We start from the raw sequence: 21,640 nt of genomic DNA, 5'->3' as shown, positions 1-21,640 counted from the left end.
ACATAATGAACAACCAATCAGAAAAATTACATTTCATTTTTTTTTGTTTTTTTTATTTGTTAACTAGGAAGCTACAAAATAAATTTGTGAAGAGAACAGCCCCGGGCATTGTTCAAGTGACCAAGCGATATGCTGATAAGCAAATAGTCGCATTTTAAAAAAAGTTGCATTAATAATGCGTATAATCTTTAAATGTATCTCATTTTTTACCAATTCTTTTGATCAAATGTAAATTATTTTTTAGCTAACTCATTGTGCTCTAAATAACTTTCGCATATGGTGAAACTTTTTATGATCAGAATACTGAGAGAATGAACCATCTCTCATCACTGAATGGGAAATAATGTTTAATTTTTTCTCTTTATCTTAGAGCAAACTTTAATAGACAATAGGTATATTCAAATAAACAAATGAAATGTCTGACGTGTTTATGTAGTGAAATTGATTTTTAATAAATTCAGTCAGAAATCGGTGGAGCGGGACCGCGTTGGCCGAGTGATTAGGGTGTCCGACTCGTATTTGCTAGCGGTTCTGGGTTCGAATTCCAGCAAAGCCCATGGATTTTTAATTGATAATATGAAAAACGTATTGTAATGTGGTTTGACCCCCTGGACCGCGACAAGCAACGGGTAGCTGGACTTTAAGTCCTTCAGTATGACAGGAATTACTTTACCTTACATTTTTTAACTTACAGAAATTCATAGTTATATTCTACTTTAATATGTTTATCCTCTTTATTACTAGATTTAACATCTCAAACATTTAACTTAACTCTAAAACATTTTATGATCAGTTTTTCCGAGGTGCACATAGTGAGCAGCAGGTAGTAAGTAACCCGAACCTTACAATATTTAATTCTGTTAATTTAGAAAGCGTGAGATGCGGTCTTGTGTGATGTAGGTTAAAGAAAGACATTTTTCTATGATTGCAAAAAACCTAAGCAAAATCCAACAGCACTCGCTACTCACCATCTTGAACACCAACACAATTTCGACGTCAAAAATCCAAAAGTATTACACACAGAGAAAAACAAACATAAACGTAACTTCTTAGAAATGGTTGATATCAACAGAGACAAACACAGCATCAATTACAGAACAGATACATGTAAACTCAGTCGCAGCTACGCCTATATCATTAGTCAAATTCAATACAGATAACATACCTATATCATACATTACATTCCACACATCAAATATTTTTCACATAGTCTAATTTCCCAACAATTTAGCTTTCTTTTTCCTATTTTATCCCTTTCTATATAATCCTGAACGGATAATCTGACCGAACCATTACCAAAACATTTTTTCCCTTCGTCGGCTCTTTTCACCTCAAAGAAGCCGACGCCTTATACAAAACTGTCTTCTATACCGATATCCTTCCCCACCCCTTCAAAATCGTATCTAAACGTATATAAACACAAAATAGCAAAATCTCACTGGCACTCTCGACACGACACGCAAGAATGACACAATTACACAGAAGACAAACACTTTGAGTGAGTAGAAATACTTTGATTGAATATAAAAAATATATTTTGCATTGTATAAATTCACTTTTCCACATCCTAAATGTATTTGTTAAATGTAAACAATGTTTGTAAATCCGAGGCCCTGAAGATGATCTCAANAGCGTTACGAGCGGTATTCGAACCCACGACCTTCGGCTAAATACGCCGCTGCTCTACCACTTGAGCTATCGTGACTTCGATCCACTCGGACACCAACTTCCAATCTCAACCCCACCTTTCGAATTTTTCCCTCGTTTTTGCCATTTTTCAGAGTGGATCGAGGTCACGCTAGCACAAGTGGTAGAGCAGTGGCGTATTTAGCCGAAGGTCGTGAGTTCGAATCTCGCTTGTGACACTGACTTTTTTATCTCAACCGAAACCTTAATTAATTGAAAAGAATTTATTTGGTCAAGCGGACCACGAAACCTACTAAAACTTAACTATAACTTAAAATATCATACAAACCAATCTATTGCTTATACCAACATTTATAACGCACAATAATAAACCAATTTTCAAATTTAATACAATGTTGTTAGTCTTCCTTGAGCAATTGCAATGATAGACCAATTTACATGTGATGTTTTCGGGGATGGAAGTTAAATCTGGACTTTTGCATACTTAGAAATACTAACTCTAATTCCACCCCACTTTCCATTATTACATTTTGACTCATAACAACTCGGCTTTTGAATCCCTTTTGAGAGACGCCGATGAAATTCAATGGAATCCCTCTGTGTTTCTAAACCATCCGTCTGAGATATAATTGTCGGCATCAAAAGTGAGAATCAGAAGAACGCCCATTGAAATTCCGCTCTTCAGAGGCGGTACGCGAGTCTGTCTGAAAGGTTCCCATTACATAAGCATCGCGCTATGCAATATTCTGTTTGTGTCTTGGGCGAGGGTGCTCTTCATTATTCACCCCTGCACCCTCGGCCCGCCCACGCGATCAGTATGCCGCCCCAGTAGGACGAATTAAAACAAGAAATTAACGTCCTCTCTTGAAATACGAACAACAAAGCGATCCGGTACTTCGACAAGGATCAGCCTTTCCCCAATACCTAATTCTTAACCTATTTAACATCCGAAATGTTAATTTTTACTTTTATTCTGTCACGAATTGAAACTAGTTTTTTAATCTTTAAACTCAAATTAGGGGTTTTTGACCTACACATTTTTAAGACAGTTATATTACAGTTATAAGGAAAGCAGATGCCATAGTATGTATGAGTAATAATTCTCTTTTGGAAAGTAGACCTTGCAGTTTTCAAGGTGAACTATTATTAATCTCATGCCCTAGAAAATCTTAAAGTACTGACAAAAATCGGATGTCAAACAGCCAAGCTCTTAAAACTTGTAAATATATTACGTCTAAATTAGTAGGTGAATGTATTCAAAACCTTCAAAACTTAATAGCTTACAATAGCCTAACAAAATCATCGTCAGGTCAGAAAGGAATTTTTGGTAACGGACAAGAAGACATGCAGGCCAGAAGATCTGAAAAACCAAAAGTGGGATAGTAAAATCAAATCCCGTAGTATTTTATAAATAGTTTCACTACATCTCTAAACAACACTAATCATAACAAATTTAAATTTAAGATCTTCAATTTTAAAATGGATTCATATAAAATAAAAGGATTAATTAATAAAGGACGAACTGTAGCACGAATCGAACTTACGGTTAAAGAACCCGACTATAAAATATTATTCAAAAAGAGTACAAGTGACTAAAGTATATAGTCAATTTCGATACAAGAAGTAACTTCAAAAATAAAACAAATTTTGGCTATCAGTTGAAAGTTTCTTCTTAAAGCTTTTGATTTTTTCTGTCAGATTTATCATCCATATTAAAAAGCATTACTCGTTTTTTCTCCGTTAGAGAAATGTTAAAGATACTGACTGTATATTTTATATTGTTTCGAGTTTCGAGTTTATTTATTAGATACTTTTACTTTTACATACATTTTGTACAAAGTGACTACAAGGGGAAATGTCTAAGGCATTATACATCCTTGTGGCAGAGGGCTTAAGTTTATTTACAATATTTGTTGATTTGGCCTAGAGAAATAAGAACAGTGGTGAAAATTATACTAAAAACCACTTGCAGAAAGAATACATTAATAAATAGGAAAGTTACAAATAATTACATATATTATAAATTATAAATCATAAGTCATTGACTACATATGTACAATAGATAAGTTTGATAAACAACACATTTCTTTAATATTAGCTAATTTCATAAATAAGTTAATAAATAAACAAGTTAATAAATAATTACTAATTATTATGAGTTAAAATCATTGAATAGACTTGTACAATACATAGTCTGGCATTTACTAATTTGTTAAATAAATAAATACATATATAAACAGTAAAATTAACAACTTAATAAATAATTTAATAAATAATATCACAGTGAATAAATATACAAAGCAGTCATACTAAAATGTGTTTGATCCTCCTGTGTTTCCAATTTTTGTTGAGGTTATAGTTTCCTACATTTTTTTCTGTCATATTTAAACGAGCTAGTTATCCTTTTGATATCATCCTTAATGTATGGGATGTTTAAAATTTCGTGCATATAATTTATACGAACACTTCTTTTAGAGGATGTAATTAACCTTAAAAATTTATTTTGAATTGTTTGTAGGCACTTTATATTGGTGTTACTTGTGTAGCTCCATACCTGGCATGCGTATAACAGCATTGGTCTGACTATGGTTTTATATATAATGAGTTTATTTTGGGGGCTCGTCCCAGATTCTATACACATTAAAGGGAACAGAGTCTTGATAGCATGCTTCCCTTTATCAACCTTTTTACAAGTGTTAGTACCAAAGTTAAGCTTGCTATCGAGGTGTAAACCAAGGTATTGGACACTATTGCGCCAAGGAACATTTGAGTCACCGATTCTTATAAATCCCCTATGTATAGGATGTCGTTTTGTGAATAGGATTGCCTCAGTTTTTGTTGTGTTTAATCTGAGTTTCCATCTGTGGCAAAACCTAACGATCCTATGGAGGTTTCGGTTCAATTTGTTAGTAATAGCCCTTACCCTCCACGATGAACAGTATATTGCTATGTCATCAGCATACATAGCTATTTCACAGTTTAGCCTAGAGAGTGCATTCATATACATATTGAAAAGGTTGGCTCTAGAACCGAACCTTGTGGGACTCCAGCGGGAATTTTACATGGTGGCGAGACTATTTCATTGGAGGTTACCCTGAATGTCCCTTTTTGTAGATAGCTATGTATTACTCTAACGATGAAGCTTGGGAATTTGTCTTTTATAAACCTATAGGCAATACCTTTGTGCCAAACCGTGTCAAATGCCTTCTCCATATCGAGCAAAACCATCCCCGTGTTTTTTTAAATTAAAATTCAGTGTCACATGATCGACAACTTTACATTTACAATTTTATATTGTTGTTTCAGCTATGGGTAGAACAAATTGAATTTATTCTTAACATGATTTTCAATATGTTTCACTATTTCCTTTTAAAGTTTGAATCATAATCACCAGTCATCCAGAAACGAAGCGATCATCTACTTACCTCAAAATCATTAGCACGTCACTATACCCCCAAAAAGTAGGTGAATGTACCCAAAACCAAAACCTGGGAAAATATATCAACCAAATAACATCTTTGGTACCAAGGCATAAAGGAATTTTGGGTATCGATCAAATACTCTGCAAGACATAACGAAAAGGATACCTGAAACAAAGGACAAATCGGCTACAGGTGCCAGACACTGTAAACTTATGGTTAAAGAACTCACGCCAAAATTGGCAAATACATTGCAACTGCTAAATTGGATAAAGCTCGGGACATTGCTAGAGCTCTTAAACCGCTCAATAACTTCTTAGGAAACACCAACACAACATGGGTATAATCAGTAATAACGCCAGTACGTTATGCCGTAAAAAATACGATCAAAACTTATAATTAACATAGCATGATAAAATTCTTTCATTTCAGGATCGGTCCACACAAATGAATGGACGAACTCCAGAGATGGTAAACTCGTTAAAGAACTCTCACCAAACTGCCAATTTGTTGCTGCACACAGAGTAAAAATTGGTGATGTGACGGGGGCACTATACCGATTATTAGCCTTTGGGAAAACCCAACATATAAATATATACATCATATAAAATTGGAGGAACTACAACAGACTTTCTACTGTTGGGGAGGAGAATCAAGTGAGCTGAACTCTACTAAGGAACTAGATGAAGCACAATAAGCCACAAGTGCTTAGGGGAAGACGTAATGCTAATTCACATATTCTCATTATTATTATCATCATCACCGAAGCAAAAAATATTGTTAGATGACTTGATGAGATCTGCAGGGTGATATACTTGTAGTTTGGTCCCGGTCCGCTTAGTGTCACATCTTTTGGTTTCGGCTTTCTCCATTCTCCTTGGTGGATACGAACTGTCTCTTCGTTTTTTGACGAATTAAGTTAAGACACCATTTATGAGCTATGCCGTAAGGAGAAAGAAACTGTACTGCATAATGCTTATGTAAACAGCATAATCCAGGGTACCAAAAATGTAGAGAAAGTAAGTTCTAATAACATCATTCAGATGACATTCTTTATCTTCCGAGAAGAACGGAGTGATTGAACAGAATTAAGGCACTAGGAAAAGTCCATTCACAAGAATGCAAGTTTTGGGAAACAATTCCCACTTCTTAGTTCCTCACCAATTATCAATCAACCAAACACAAAATGATATTTTTGCCAAGACTTTCACATAAAAAAGTGACAGTTTTAGTTGTGTAATCTTACAAAAACCGTAGATTTATATTAAATATCAGAATACACACGGATATTTCTACTTTTTAGTTAGTTATTCAGATATCGTAAGATGCGGTCGGGTGTGATGTAGGTTTCAGAAAAACATTTTCTTTATCGTGCCAACGTTTCGATCTTTATTGAGATCATCTTCAGGGCTCAAAGTGTTTGTCTTCTGTGTAATTGTGCCATCCTTGCGTGTCGTGTTGAGAGTGCCCGAGTTTTTCTGAAACCTACATCACACCCGACCGCATCTCATGATATCTGAATAACTATCGATTAACGGTCACTAATCTCTACACATTTTTGTTATGTCGTTAGCCAGTTGCATAAATTAAAGTAATTATATTCAGATAATCATAAACATATAAAAGGAATGGGAGTAGGGGGAAAACACATGTTGTAGAAAAGAAACCGATAGATCTAAGTTTCAAACCGGTACAGGAGTAAAATCATTTGGCCCCAAAATTAAGTTCTCAGAGCCCAAGGGTACTTCCATTCAAGTCGAAGTCAAATTAGTGTATTTTCAGTGGGCGTATTAAAGCTCCGTTCGAATCTGAAAAAATAAGAGGGGCTTTGACTCATTGGCTAATTGGACATTAGTCAAGGATTAAAACGCTTAAGTCTATGATTTGTGAGTGAGGATCGATACAATTAAAAAAACTTTAGGTCACGCTTCCTTAAACGGGTCATAAATATTCACCAGTCCACCAATTGTTTGAGTACGACCAAAGCCTCTTTAAGCATTTTAAATCCGCGAGACCACAATAATAAATAAACTCAAAGAGAAATAACCCCTTTACCGGCGAATCAAATCCATTTGGTTAGGATCCAAACCCAGCATAAAAAGCGGGCCGGTCTAAGCTGGAAGACGTATAGTTTTTCCGACGAGGAGTGAAAAGGGCCCGGGATTCATCTCGGCTAATTTCCCTCTGCCCATATCTCAGGATTAGGCGGTTAAGGCTCGTGTTGGTTTATCTTGAACGGAGCGTTTCATTTAATTGGCCTTTACATGGGCTTATGCCGGGATAAGTTGATAATCCAGAGCTCTATTGGGGGTAGGTCGGTGGCGTTTGATGTCCTCATATTTCCAACCGTTCCATCTGACGGACACACTGTTTTATGTCCACGGCCTAATCCCCCTTACTTTGAACTTCTGCCTTTACCGTTTATTTGAGCTCACTTTCACGGCTTTCCAATCCATCTCCCGCGTATTACCCGCCGAGTTCGGATGTACTCATGAAAATATAAAAATCCACTCAAAGACAGCAAAATCGCCATCATTTGTCTGGTCCACATTTTTATTTCGACAAAACATAACTAGATCGTTCTTATATCTCTCAATTAAATTTGCAAATAAGCAGTTAATATATTAAAATATTCTTTCCATGGAAGGTCTTGGTCGTGATGGAAATGTTAGTGTCAAGAGTGGGATTCGAACCCAGGATCTTCGGCTCAATACGCCGCTGCTCTAAACAGTTGAGCTATCATGACTTCGATCTACTTGGACACTAACTCCCTATCTCAGCCTACAACCTTTCGGATTTTCCTTCTTTTTTGCCACTTTTCAAATGTCATGTAATTAGAATTCGATTCTCAGCGACTTATTATGAAATTGGCCACGTCTAGCTGTTAGCGAAGTGACTTCTTTACTTATTATATTAATCCATTTATGTTTACTGGTCTAATTGACTATTATTTTAATTATTTTAATTAATTATTCCAAAAATGGCACAAGAGATGAGAAGTTGGTGTCCGAGTAGATCGAAATGAAAATAGCACCAGTGGTTAGAGGGGCGGCGTATTGAGCCGAAGGTCGTGGGTTCGAATCTCGCTCGTGATACTTTTTCATCTCGCCCAAAACCATAAAAAGAATAATTAATTGAAATAATTAAAAAGGTAAATTAGACCCTTAAATATAAATGGGTTATCATAATAATATATGCCTTTCAAATATTGGGTTGTCCGGAAAATAATGCAGGATTTTGGTATTAAACAAAAAAAAAGAAACTAGTTACTTTAAAGCAATGTTCTTTAATCAAAATAATTTCCCATACTCTCAATACATTTCTCCCAACGTGTTGGTAACTTATTAATTCCGTCTGAGTAGAATTCAGAATTTTTAGAATTGATAAAGTCAATAAATGCATTTTCCAGTTCCGTTTGATTTTTGAATATTATGTGTTGTAAGTAGTGGTCCAGGTGTCTAAAAAAATGGTAGTCAGTAGGCGAGAGGTCCGGAGAGTAGGGTGGGTGAGGCAAAGTTTCATAGCCAAGCTCCAATAATTTTTGTGACGTTACACGTGACACATGTGGTCGAGCGTTGTCATGCAACAAAATGGGCCCTTTCCGATTGACCAAAGAGGGCTTCATTACTGCCAATTTCTGATGCATGGTATTAATTTGGTTACAGTATGATTCAGCATTGATGGTTTCGCCAGGATTTAAGAAGCTGTAGTGTATTAAACCAAATGAAGCCCACCATACCGTAACCATTACCTTTTTTTGATGAGTTGGGGGCTTTGGAAAATGTATTGGAGCTTCTCCTTTGTCGAGCCACTGTCCAGAACGTCTAGTGTTATCGTAGAGAATCCACTTTTCGTCACATGTAACAATTCTGGCCAGAAATGGGTCATTTTTGTTTCGACAAAGAAGTGATGCACAAACATCAAAGCGCTGATTTTTTTGGCGATCGTTTAATGAGTGTGGAACCCAATTTTCGAGTTTTTTCACTTTTCCAATCGCCTTGAGGTGGTCAGCGACGGTCGTTTTACTGACTTTGAGTTGCTCTGCAAGTTCTCGAACAGTTGTTTTGGGGTTTTCTTCCACCACTGATCGCAGAACATCATCATTAAGAGAGGAAGGCCTTCCACGACCTTCTTCATCTTCAAGGCTGAAATCTCCCTCCCGAAATTTTTTAAACCACCTTTGCACAGTGCACTCATTAACACAACCCTCGCCCCAGACTTGGTTAATGTTTCTAGCCGTTTGGGCTCCGCTTCGGCCGAGTTTAAACTCGTAAAAGAAAATCGTACGAAATTCTCGCTTTGACATTATAAGGATGACTGAATTATTTCCAAGTAGCGGAATGCTACAGAGGTAAACAAACAATATCATTTGGAAGAGGATTAATAAGTGTTGACATTCATACAAATGAGTAATCCTGTAAACGTAAACAGAATATTTTATATAGATTTTTTTTAATGAAAACTTAAAATCCTGCATTATTTTCCGGACAACCCAATACTAAACTTTTATTTTGTTTTTGCAGGAAAAAAAACTTTAGATGATCTTATGCTCTTTACAAACTCGAATTGCGTTCAGCCAGGCCTTAACTTCATCTAGTTACCTAAGATATTTTAAAGTTTGTTTAAGGACCAGTTTAGGACCGTGTACAACGAACTCCTTGAAATGCATGCCAAGATATTTATTCTTATATTTTTTCCACACGTACCACCATGATTTTTTTAACATAAAGAAAAATAAACATAAAATAATAAACAACCTTAAACAGTTTACAATATTTTAACCTTACATTTAAGTTGGCACACTATATTCAATTAAAGTCCATTTTGAAAATCAAAGTTTTGAAAGACTTCCAAGAATTTTGTACCTAGCTCATTGAGGATTGGTGACTTCTTCATTTTATGACTGTGTTTTGAATTAATTCTTGAGGTTGCTTGTCGAATTTTGGACACTCCTCGTTTAATTGCTTTCAGCTTTGTGATTCCCACCAGTTGTAGTTGTCTTCTAGTATTGTTTGGCTGTTTAAATATCCTTTATTGTATTTTTTAACGTACACGAACGTGATTCTCTTCTTAATTTTTTCAAATTTATTTTTCTTAAAATCGCTTTTTCCGTCACCGGAGCAGAATATGTAAGCAATGGCAACAAGCTAATATTTTGTACAGATAGCAATAAATAAAATAAATTAAAAAACTATTACTGCACCAATTCACCATTTTATATTTCTCAATTAATTGAATTTCTTCGTCTTCTAAAGCCGTGAACAGACTGCTGACAATCCCCTTTTCTTTTCTGTTCCCAATGTGTGGATGCTCATTTTCTTCTAGTCGTGATTCTTTTAATGCTTTTGATTTAACTTCTGATGGGTTTACTATTTCTTGAATGGCATTGGAAGGTGAACCCCTGGGTACTCGGTGTTTATTTTTTTGGAATATCAAACCTTTTCTTCGTCAGTACGCAAGCTGCATCGTACGACATAGTTCGGTTTCCTATTACTATTTTTTATTAGCATGAGACGTGATTCTCTTCTTAATTTTTGCACATTTGTTTTTCGTAAAATCGCTTTTTCTGCCACAGGAGCAGAATAGATAAGTAATGGCAACAAGCCCATTTCTAGATCGCTGCAAAATTTTCATTTGGGCGCCCCCTGTTTACTCTGTTTACTGAACGCGTTTGAGTTGTTTTTTGAATATGCTTTTTATGTTCATTTATCTTACTGTTTGAATTCGTTCACCCATCATTTAAATTTATTTAGAAATCGTGAGATGCGGTCTGGTGTGATGTAGGTTTCAGAAAAACATTTTCTTTATCGTGCCAACGTTTCGATCTTCAGGGCCTGGGATGTACAAACATTGTTTACATATAACAATTTTGGATGTGGAAAAGTGAATTTATACAATGCAAAATATATTTTTTATATATTCAATCAAAATATTTCTACTCACTCAAAGTGTTTGTCTTCTGTGTAATTGTGCCATTCTTGCGTGTCGTGTCGAGAGTGCCAGTGAAATTTTGCTATTTTGTGTTTATATACGTTGGATTTTGAAGGTGTGGGGAAGGATGTCGGTATAGAAAAGACATTTTTGTATAAAGCGTCGGCTTCTTTGAGGTGAAAAGAGCCGACGAAGAGAAAAAATGTGTTGGTAATGGTTCGGTCAGATTACCCTTTCAGGATTATATAGAAAGGGATAAAATAAGAAAAAGAAAGCTAAATTGTTGGGAAATTAGACTATGTGAAAAATATTTGATGTGTGGAATGTAATGTGATGATATAGGTATGTTATCTGTATTGAATTTGATTAATGATATTGGCGTAGCTGCGACTGAGTTTACATGTATCTGTTCTGTAATTGATGCTGTGTTTATCTCGGTTGATATAAACCATTTCTAAGAAATTACGTTTATGATTGTTTTGTTCTGTGTGTAATACTTTTGAATTTTTGAAGTCGAAATTGTGTTAGTGTTCAAGATGGTGGGTAGCGAGTGCCGCAGGATTTTGCTTAGGTTTTTTGCAATCATAGATTTGTTGCTTTACTCTCCTGTCCAGATATTGGGATGTAAGACCGATGTAGTTGCCGGACAGTTTAAACAGTTGATCTTGTAGATTACGTCAGATTTATTTGTAATTGGTGTGGGATCTTTAATTTTGGATAAAAGTGTTTGTACATCACACCAGACCGCATCTCACGATTTCTAAATAAATATCGATTAACGGTCACTAGTCACCACACATCATATAAATTTTACTTTTAGGTTTTCTCCTCGTTATCTGAAAAGCGTTCCACTTTTTCGGGGGTTGAACGAGATATGATTTCCGAAGGCCCATTGCTCCACAATTTCATAAGCCTCATAATCACGCATTTACTTGTTTGTATATGAAAGCATTATGGCTAAAACTAAATGGAGTCGAAATGTTGTTGGAAAGAAAATCAACAAATCAAACAAACACTTCTAAGGAGAGTCGCAGCAAGGTTCTGCAAATACAGCCAGTCCCGACAGGAAATCCATACAGCCCTTGTTGAGTTCCGTGGGGGAATATTTTATTATGTGAATATGATCGCGACGATTCCTACTATTAAACCCTTACGAATTAAAATTTAAACAAAAGTAAAATTTTATTTGTTCAGGGTGCTTCTATGTTGGCTATTTTACCCTAGGAGAGGAAAAAAAGAAGAGATTGTGATGAGAGAGATAATCGACGTTTGGGCGGACGGTTGATGTTTTTTAGCCAGCCTCCATCATCGGAGACAGATGGTAAGGGACTAATGGTAGTTTTTGTTAACCGAAGCCTAGGACACATAGGTTACAATTTGGGAGAAATTAGACTCTTGATTCGTCAAAACAGTGCAATCTTAGACTTTTAGCAACTGGCTTTTTAAAATCAGCAAGAGTCCTGAATTTAAACTCTATTTTGAAAAGTTTAAATATCATTTAATGACAGGAGTACTTGCAGTAACAACACACTAAAATATAGAATTAAAAACAATTTTGATCAATTATTGTAATTTATTTAATAATGACAGATAAAATCTCTTTGCCGTATTCGAGTAATTGGTCAATAAATTGTTCACATAATGGGATTGATATTTAACTAAGTTAAGTTAGATAAATAAGATGGAAAAGTCATGGAAAACGAAAAAGGTAAGGATGAATTTCAATTCCCGTCGAAAATGAAATTGACCGTACTGCATGGCATGTTCCGCTTCTTGTTTCTGCGAAATAAACGTTTGTCGTGCCCGTAATTAGTTATGAGGACGAACATGGAAAACGACAGCATTAAAATCGACAACCACTGTTCCTCTTCTGTTTTCGTTTGCCCGCTGCAGTTTACTTGTATAATTGTCACGACTGCAAAAAGAACACAGAGACCACTCTCCGGTCTTAGTTATGCCTGTCCGACGAAACTAGTGAGAATAGATTTACTTGGAAAATTGGAGACGATCAAACGGCAGGTCGATTGGCACACTTTGTTTTAATATACCACAAAAAGAACGGAACAAAAAACGTGAGATATTGTCTTCCTAATGTCCAGTGTCCACAAAGGTAGTTGACCTAAAATATAAAGATGAAAAGAAGACGAGACTGGGTGGCCAAACCAACAAGAATTTGGTAGACCAGGACGGTTAAACATGACCAAAGTTCAGGTCCATCAACTCGCAAACCTTACCTCAAAATGCCATATAAACAAAAATGACAACAGCGTGAACAGTTTCAAAAGGAACTCGAGATGCTGTCTACATAATATCTTAATGCACTCAAAGAGCACGTCTAGTACAAAAAAACACAGATCTACCATCGAAGTTGGACGTGATTGATAGAGGAAACCCAGGGTAAATCGGTACACCAGGAGATCAAGTTGTAGGTACATCAATCGCAGATTTTACCCCAGTATGTCACACAACAAAAATGGCAGCAGCATTTGGTTGTCTGCCTGAATGCAGTGAAACATCTAGTAAACCAGAAAGACGAACCACCGAAAAATTGAGTCCATCTGACTGACGAAACCAGCAATAGGCGGACCAGGATGATCGAGATATCCAACTAGATAAATTGAATTGAAATTACGAATGCTTCAGAACAACCAAAGTTTTATTAAATTTTACTTGTGTCACCACAGTGTTAGAGCCTTACAAGTAATTCTGTTTTCGATATTGAATCTGACTATCTAGGAGTAGCGAAGTAATCCATAGTTACACTCTATCACAGCAATATTCATTATATTTTTCTGTAGAAAAATTTCTAGTTCATCCACTTGGAAGATTGAGGTGAGGGTTCAAGATGAAAAGTGATAGAAATAGGAATTTAGGATGAAGTTCAAAGGTATTATAGAGGCTGTATTGATTCTCGCAATTTCCAGGAAAAATGTGATTTGAAGGTCGTCTAGTTTCATTTTTCACGTTTAGCACACACCATTTTTCAATGTGCTCTTGGATATTGGAGGTGTATTATAGGGTTGCATTTAGGAAATAAAATTGCAGTATCGTCCGCGTAGGTTATCAGGATGTTGTAGGGATGTATCGGCAAATCAGCAGTATAAATTAAGTATAGGGTGGGACCAAGAATTCTCCCTTGTGGGAGGCCGGCCTTGATAGGTCTGATTTCGGAAAACTCGTTCCCGCATCTCACTCTGAGGCAGCGACGGTTAGATAGGATTTTAAGATTTGGTAATAACGAGTGAAAAGTAAACTGCTTTAGTTTGAAGAGAACTCCCGGGTTCCAGACACGGTCAAAAGTGTGGGTCTTGAATAAAAACGCATCCGAGTAGTACTCACTGTTCTCTAAAGCGTCAACAACCTGAAACATTGCTGAATTGTGGAATGACGACTACGGAAACCAAATTTTGGGGTGAAGGAGTGACATTATATAAAAATGGTATTAGGGGCTTTAAACGGACTATTTCAATGACTTTGGACATTACTGGGAGAGGGCTGATAGATCTGTAAAAGTCCTAATAATAACACTTTAAACAGACAAAGATAAAGAGACTTATCCATTGAACAAATTTTACAAACTGATAGTTGCAACCTAACATACCAACCTACAGGGAATCCTTTAGCAGAGATAAGAATACTCCAGGTGGATTAATAACACACACAACCCGCACAGACTCCCGGAGAATAAAATTGATGAAAAACGTTTAATTTTAGTTTAATTTGCGATTCAGTTCATAGATTTGTAAAGGAAATAATACAAGATAACTCAGAAAATCTAAAGAATACCGCGAATCTAAATAGATTAATAGAAAAACAAGTAATTAGTTTACCTCGTTTTAAGGTATGAAAGGTACCTTCGATTTAATTCAGTGGAATGCGAGATCCTTGGTCGCAAACAAGGGCAATTTGGAAGCCTTTATCCACAATAAAGATTATAAAATTACGGCAATTTCGGAAACTTTGTTTCAAGTGGGACGTAGCTACGGTTTTAGAGAATACAATATAATAAGAAAAGACAGAGATGATGGAAAGTCAGGTATCGCCTTGCTAATTAAAAACAACATACCATATAAAATAATGAATTTTTCACATATTCCGGGTAATAAAATATGTGTTGGGACGACAATCCCTCTAAAAATGGTTCTGAAATAAATATATCACTTTATAGCGTACCAGGAAACGTCTGTAAACGAATGGAAATTTTTTTTAAAGCCCTCCCTAATCCTATTATAATATGTGATGATTTCAATGTTTATCACAGAGCTTTTGGCAGCAGCTTCAATGAGAAAAAAGGATACGCGCTATTAGAAGCAATAAATGAGTCAAATTTAACTTTCCTAAATCATTTTCAGTTAATTAAGGTTTTGGTTGAGATAAAAAAGTCAGTGTTCGTCTAAATACGGTCTCCAAGAGGATCGAAGTCACGATAGCTCAAGTGGTAGAGCAGCGGCGTATTTAGCCGAAGGTCGTGGGTTCGAATCCCGCTTGTGACACTGACTTTTTTATCTCAACCAAAACCTTAATTAACTGAAAAGAATTTATTTGGTCAAGCGGAACACGAAACCTAATAAATTTCCTAAATAATGGAAATCCCACATTAGTCCCTACCGTATCTCAAAGAAACAAATCAACATATAACTTTATGTTGTTCCGACGTTGCTGATAATCTAGAATGGTCAGTAGGCAATGACCCTTTAGGATCAAATCATTTACCCATCATAATTAAATATAATAAAGAAGTACCAAGTACGTTTCTTAATAACAATCCGTTTAGAAAGTGGAATGTTAGCAAGACAAAATGGAGCAAATATAAAGAATCATTAAATTAATCTTGTCAAGATTCCAAATCTAATAATTACGTCGAATTAATTAAAAATGCTAATAAAGCAACAAGCGAAGTTGTCCCTACGATAAAAAACCTCATAAATGGCGATAGAAATGTATACGGTGGAACAAAAATACAGCAAATAAAATTAATGAAAGAAAAGACAAGTACAACAGGTACACACCAATATATGAGAATTTTCTAGCCCATAAAAAACTGTTGTGGTGAAACAAAAATACAACAACATAAAACTGGAAAAAAAGAATCTTGGAAAGGGTTTTGTAATCAACTAAACTCTCAAACACCTTTGAAAAAAGTTTGGTTACAAATTAATTCTCTTAAAAATCTAAACAAAAAAAACAGATTACGTCAAATTAATTAAAAATGCTAATAAAGCAACAAGCGAAGCTGTCCCTACGATAAAAAACCTCATAAATGTCGATAGAAATGTATACGGTGGAACAAAAATACAGCAAATACAATTAATGAAAAAAAAGACAAGTACAACAGGTACACACCAATATATGAGAATTTTCTAGCCCATAAAAAACTGTTGTGGTGAAACAAATATACAACAACATAAAACTGGCAAAAAAAGAATCTTGGAAAGGGTTTTGTATTCAACTCTCAAACACCGTTAAAAAAAGTTTGGTTACAAATTAATTCTCTTAAAAATCTAAGCAAAAAAAAAACCAGATCACCCAGGATCTACGATTCCTGGACAGATGAATTTATTCGCTCCATAACACCAGACTTTGCACCACAAAACACACACCATCAATGTTACATCGCAAACTCAGAAAATCATGTTGCAAGAACAAAATGCCTCAATAAAAAATTCCAGTAGCTCGGTTCCAGGTTTGGATAAAATTTCCTATGCCATGCTGGAAAACTTACCTCGTGTAAACAAAATAAAACTGCTCAAAATATATAATGACATGGTGAATTTCCATCTCAATTGCAAGAGTGTTTGGTTATCCCGTTGATAGACCAAAGTTTAAGTTGCAAAAGGAGAAAACCCTGCGGCTTCAAATGAGGAAGGAATAAAACCAAAAGCCTAACATAAAGGTTTGTGTCAAATCTGGCATGAAAAATATTCTTTTCGTGGATAGTTATATAAATGAAAATATTTATTTTCTACGTCGTATAAATTGCAAACAGCATAAAAGACTACAGTTGATGAAATCATTGTTTTTACTGAAAGATGGGACAATTAATCATAAAGACTGTTAAATAACTGTGACTTGTAAATAGAACGATATTCAATGCGCCAATCATGGTTAGTTAAATCTTATAATATTACTGTTATAATAATAATATATGAATATTCAAATCGTCAAAGTTAATAGAAACTACTTATATGAAGTATATACTTACTAAAGTATACTTATATATAAAGGAGATGGGCGCGGAAATATCTCCAGATCATATGTGATAGGTAATTACGTTTTTTTTATATGTTAAGGATGCTTCAATTCTGGATAGAGAGTCCTAAGGTGGAAGAGGCAAAAAAAGGAACCGTCGAAGGAATGATGGGGGTTAACAAAGAAGGTAGAACGAGGACAGGGTATTTGATGGATGGAGTTGAGGGATCAAACAAGATTGATGACCAGTCGCGAGCTTCATTGACGATTAATAACCATCGCCCATGTCCTCCATTGCACCGTACCATCATATTCATCAACGGACGCAAGAGTCTCGTGTAGAAAATGCTTTCCTTTTCATCCAATAAATCTTCCCGTTTTTCAATCCGCACATGTGAGAAAAATGACACAGTGGGACAGCAAATTTGACGTTATTGGCTAATACAGTGGAAAATGAAGGGTTGGAATTAAGATGTTTACCACTCGATTAAGGTTTCTCTCTTAGTGATTTTTTTTTAAACAAACGTAAAAATAAATGTGATGTAATTTCTTACTGTGAATGTTCTAAAAAAATTCTCTTTGATGTTTTAAGCAGCAAAAGCCAAAACAATACTCACTAAGGATTTAGTTATCGGCCAGAATTTTGTAAATCTAGATGTAGATCCGGGATGTTCCAAATCCGAAACAATTTCGAGTAACTTCAACTTGGACCACATTTGACTAACTTCGAACCCGTCCTTGATCAACATGATCTTTGTGGAGATGAACCTGTTTCCGATCACTTTGGTCAGCCTGGACTTGCTAGTTCTGCTGAATATGATGATGCCAAAGACGGAAATTCGTATCACAGACCAAAACAATCCGAAACTATAAAACAAATAGTTATATTGATATATGTCTCATTTGCTGTTTTTTCTGTATTTCTTTGGAAACTTTTTTTTAGAACAAACTACATTATAATTAATGGTGGGTGTTGAGCCAGCGTTGGATTAATTATTTTGTACATCGGGTCGCCGGTTTTTGAAGTTATTATTATTGTTAAGTTTTAACGGCGTTTTAACGGCTAAGGTCATTTCATGTCCTAACATTGAAGTTATTCAAAAGTACTAACTTTTAAACTATTTTATCAGCTTATGCTTAATTATATAAATACTCAATTAATTATACACAATTTTTTCTATATGAAAAATTTATGTGACAGGCGGGATTCGAACCCACGACTTTCGGCTATATACGCCGAGCTAGCTTTAAGTGGTAGAGCATCGGCGTATTTAGCCGAAAGTCGTGGGTTCGAATCCCGCCTGTCACACAAATTTTTAACAATTAATTGAGTATTTATTCAAAATGTTTCGGCTTTGAGCTATCTTTAGTCAAAAGAATTGGTCGTACTGACATGCCTGCGGATAGGCCATATAAGGCTGACGCATGGGCAACTTCTCGCTAATCTTCGCCATCTTCTCAAGGAAAAACCACGGAAATGCACTTTATGCGGGGCACGAATGTTTAACATATATTAAATTAATTAAGGTTTTTAGTCGAGATGAAAAAAAAGTGGGGTTGAGATAGGAAGTTGATGTCCGAGTGGATCGAGGTCACGATAGCTGAAGTAGTAGAGCAGCGGTGTATCTAGCCGAAGATCGTGGGTACGAATCCCGCTCGTGCCATTAACTTTTTTATCTCAACTAAAAACCTTAATTAATTGTAATGTATTAATTGGTCAGCGTACCACGAAATTAGTGAATTTAATGAGTTTAACATATATTTGTCTCGGGTGAGGATCACCACCATACGACAAGATTATGGGACTTACTCGCTGCTTACCAATTTGAGCTCAAAACCGATTTTAACAAGAAGTCATTCAATGCCTAAAGTAGATCAAACTATATGGTCGCGTGCAGGAAGTTCTTTCATAAATTGGTTGAAATAACATTTTTACTTTTTATTACGAGAGAATGTATTTATTAGTGTGAACGGAGTAGGTTTGGATGTGTTTGTAAAGGAATACCAAGTACCCGCAAACACCAAAGTAGTCTGAGTTATTTAGTTTTATATATATTTGCATTGTAATAGGAAGGTGATCATATAATATCAAAAGTTGTGAATGTATTTATTTGCGAGAGTGGTCCAGGGTATGGATCGATCGTTAGTGCAATATCGAGTACCCATAGACATGTCGAGCCAATTAGGTTAACTCGTATATTGAATGAGCTATGATTTTTATTATATGAATGTATTTATTGGTGAATGAAAGAAAGTAAAAGTGAAAAACGCCTTGCCGCTCTCCCACCCGTTGGTTTAGGTTGAAGATAATTGTAGCTTAGCTGTAGAGGTAGAGTCTCAGCAGTATATCAAACCCAGCCTAACGTAGATTAAATTATCGTCTTAAAAGTATTAAATTATTAAAATATCGTCTCATCACGTACGAAAGGGTTAAACATCAAAGTTAGATGTAATAAAAATTCGAGGAAGACAAAACGTGAAGAGTCGGCATTAGCCCTAGCAGCTTGTCAGCTGAAAAACAAACAAAAAATTAATTAATAATTGAATTGGTAGGTATAAGAAAACCGACCCAGTATTAAAATTCCAAATAACACTTAAATGAAAAATAAATAATATAATTAAAAATTTGTTTAAACTAAACTAGTCGGGCACCATAAAACTCACTTTTCCAGAAAACCCATTCAACCGCAAAGGTTGTTACGAGGTTCATTTAGAAAGAGGAAAAAGGTACCATTTTTTTCTTGAATCTATTTAGAATAATGTGAAACTCATAGCTTTCCCTCCCTCAATTCTCTTTTCATTACGACCGCTCGGCATCTGCCTCGGCGAGAGGCTAGGAGATAAGATGGTAGTTGTACTAGGGGATGTTTTTATGAGGATGGAAAAAGGGCGGGGTTCACAGAGGGGTGTATCGAGGGTGTATCGACATACTATTTTCCCGGCCGCATTTAGGGTGTGGAAAACAGAACTTTTGGAATTATACGGAATCTTTCGTTTTAGTTTAAATAATTAAGTCAATAACTTTAACCTTTAATGTGGAACATCGTAGATGTATTACGCTTTTAGTTGAGTGAACATATACAAATAAGATCCAAATTCGATCATTCTCGATAATCCTGGTTTGCCTACTCTTGCCTATTTCTTCACTTGTTAAGGCACAAGTTCAACAATGTAAAAGTTGTGTCGTGTTTAATGACAGTTGACTAACGGTTTCGATCTTAATTGAGATCATCATCAGGTCACTTTCAACACGACAGACAAGAATGACAAATCTACGCGGAAAACAAACACTTTGAGCCCTGAAGATGATCTCAATGAAGATTGAAACGTTGACATGATAAAGAAAAAGTTTTTCTAAAACCTACATCTCACGACCTCCAAATAATCATAATGTCAAAAAATTAAAGAGGCCTAAAAATTAAGAGATTTCTCCAAATGAGGGTGAAGAATCAGTACCGGCCAAATTACAGGGTCTACCAATATTATAATATAAGAACTGATTTAAGTTAAATAAAATAAGTACAAGTATTTAAAGGTTTCAAATTGATTTTTACCTGTGCAGGTCATTGTTGAGTGAATAATTCAATCGAATGATCAATGTTTACCTTTGCCAATTGTTAATTTACTTGTTTTCTTAATATAACTAATTAATTCAATTTATTTTACGGTACGCACACAAAAACTCGCTATTTACCCAATGGAAATATAATTATTATTTATATTGAATTTTTCATAAAAAATTTTGTTTTATAATTTTTTATTTTATTTTTTGAGATGAAAAAAGCTAATGGCACGAGAGAGGGGTTGAGATGGGGAGTTGATATCCGAGTGGATCGAGGTCACGATAGCTCAGGTAGTAGAGCGGCGGCGTATCTAGACGAAGGTAGTGGGTTCGAATCCCTCTCGTGCCATTAGCTTTTTTCATCTCAATTTAAAAAAAAGAAAAAAACCTTAATTAATTGTAAAGTATTAATTGGTCAAGCGGACCACGAAAATAGTGAATTTTGTTTTATGATGAAAGTACAATTGTGATTTTACCCTCGCTGTAATGTTAAAATTGGTGTTACCCAATGTGTAGGTAATTCTAGAAGGCTGGGAAAATCACTTAGTGTCCTATGACGGAAATCATAACTAAAAAGGATTGAATTATTATTATTGCGGAAGCTGACATTGCAAGTAACGATGTTATGGCATTATATCGAAGTTAAACTGATAATTTTTTTTATTGAGCAATAGTGTAACAAACTGTGCGAAACGCAATAAATTACTTGTGGTTATCTACCGAGATAATCCAAAATACATGAAAAACAAAAACGAACAGAATGGAGAAGCTATGACGTGATAGCACTCCTCAATTAGAATTCATCATTTAGTCATTTGCACTTTCTTACAGCAGGTCCGTGGGGCCACTGCCTATTTAGACAAAGAAAATTGTTAGGAAGTGGTGGAATCGT

Source organism: Cimex lectularius, unplaced genomic scaffold, assembly GCF_000648675.2.
Source record: "Cimex lectularius strain Harlan isolate CLEC.00 unplaced genomic scaffold, Clec_2.1 scaffold45, whole genome shotgun sequence".
Taxonomy (NCBI): domain Eukaryota; kingdom Metazoa; phylum Arthropoda; class Insecta; order Hemiptera; family Cimicidae; genus Cimex; species Cimex lectularius.
This window is presented reverse-complemented; position numbering follows the sequence as displayed.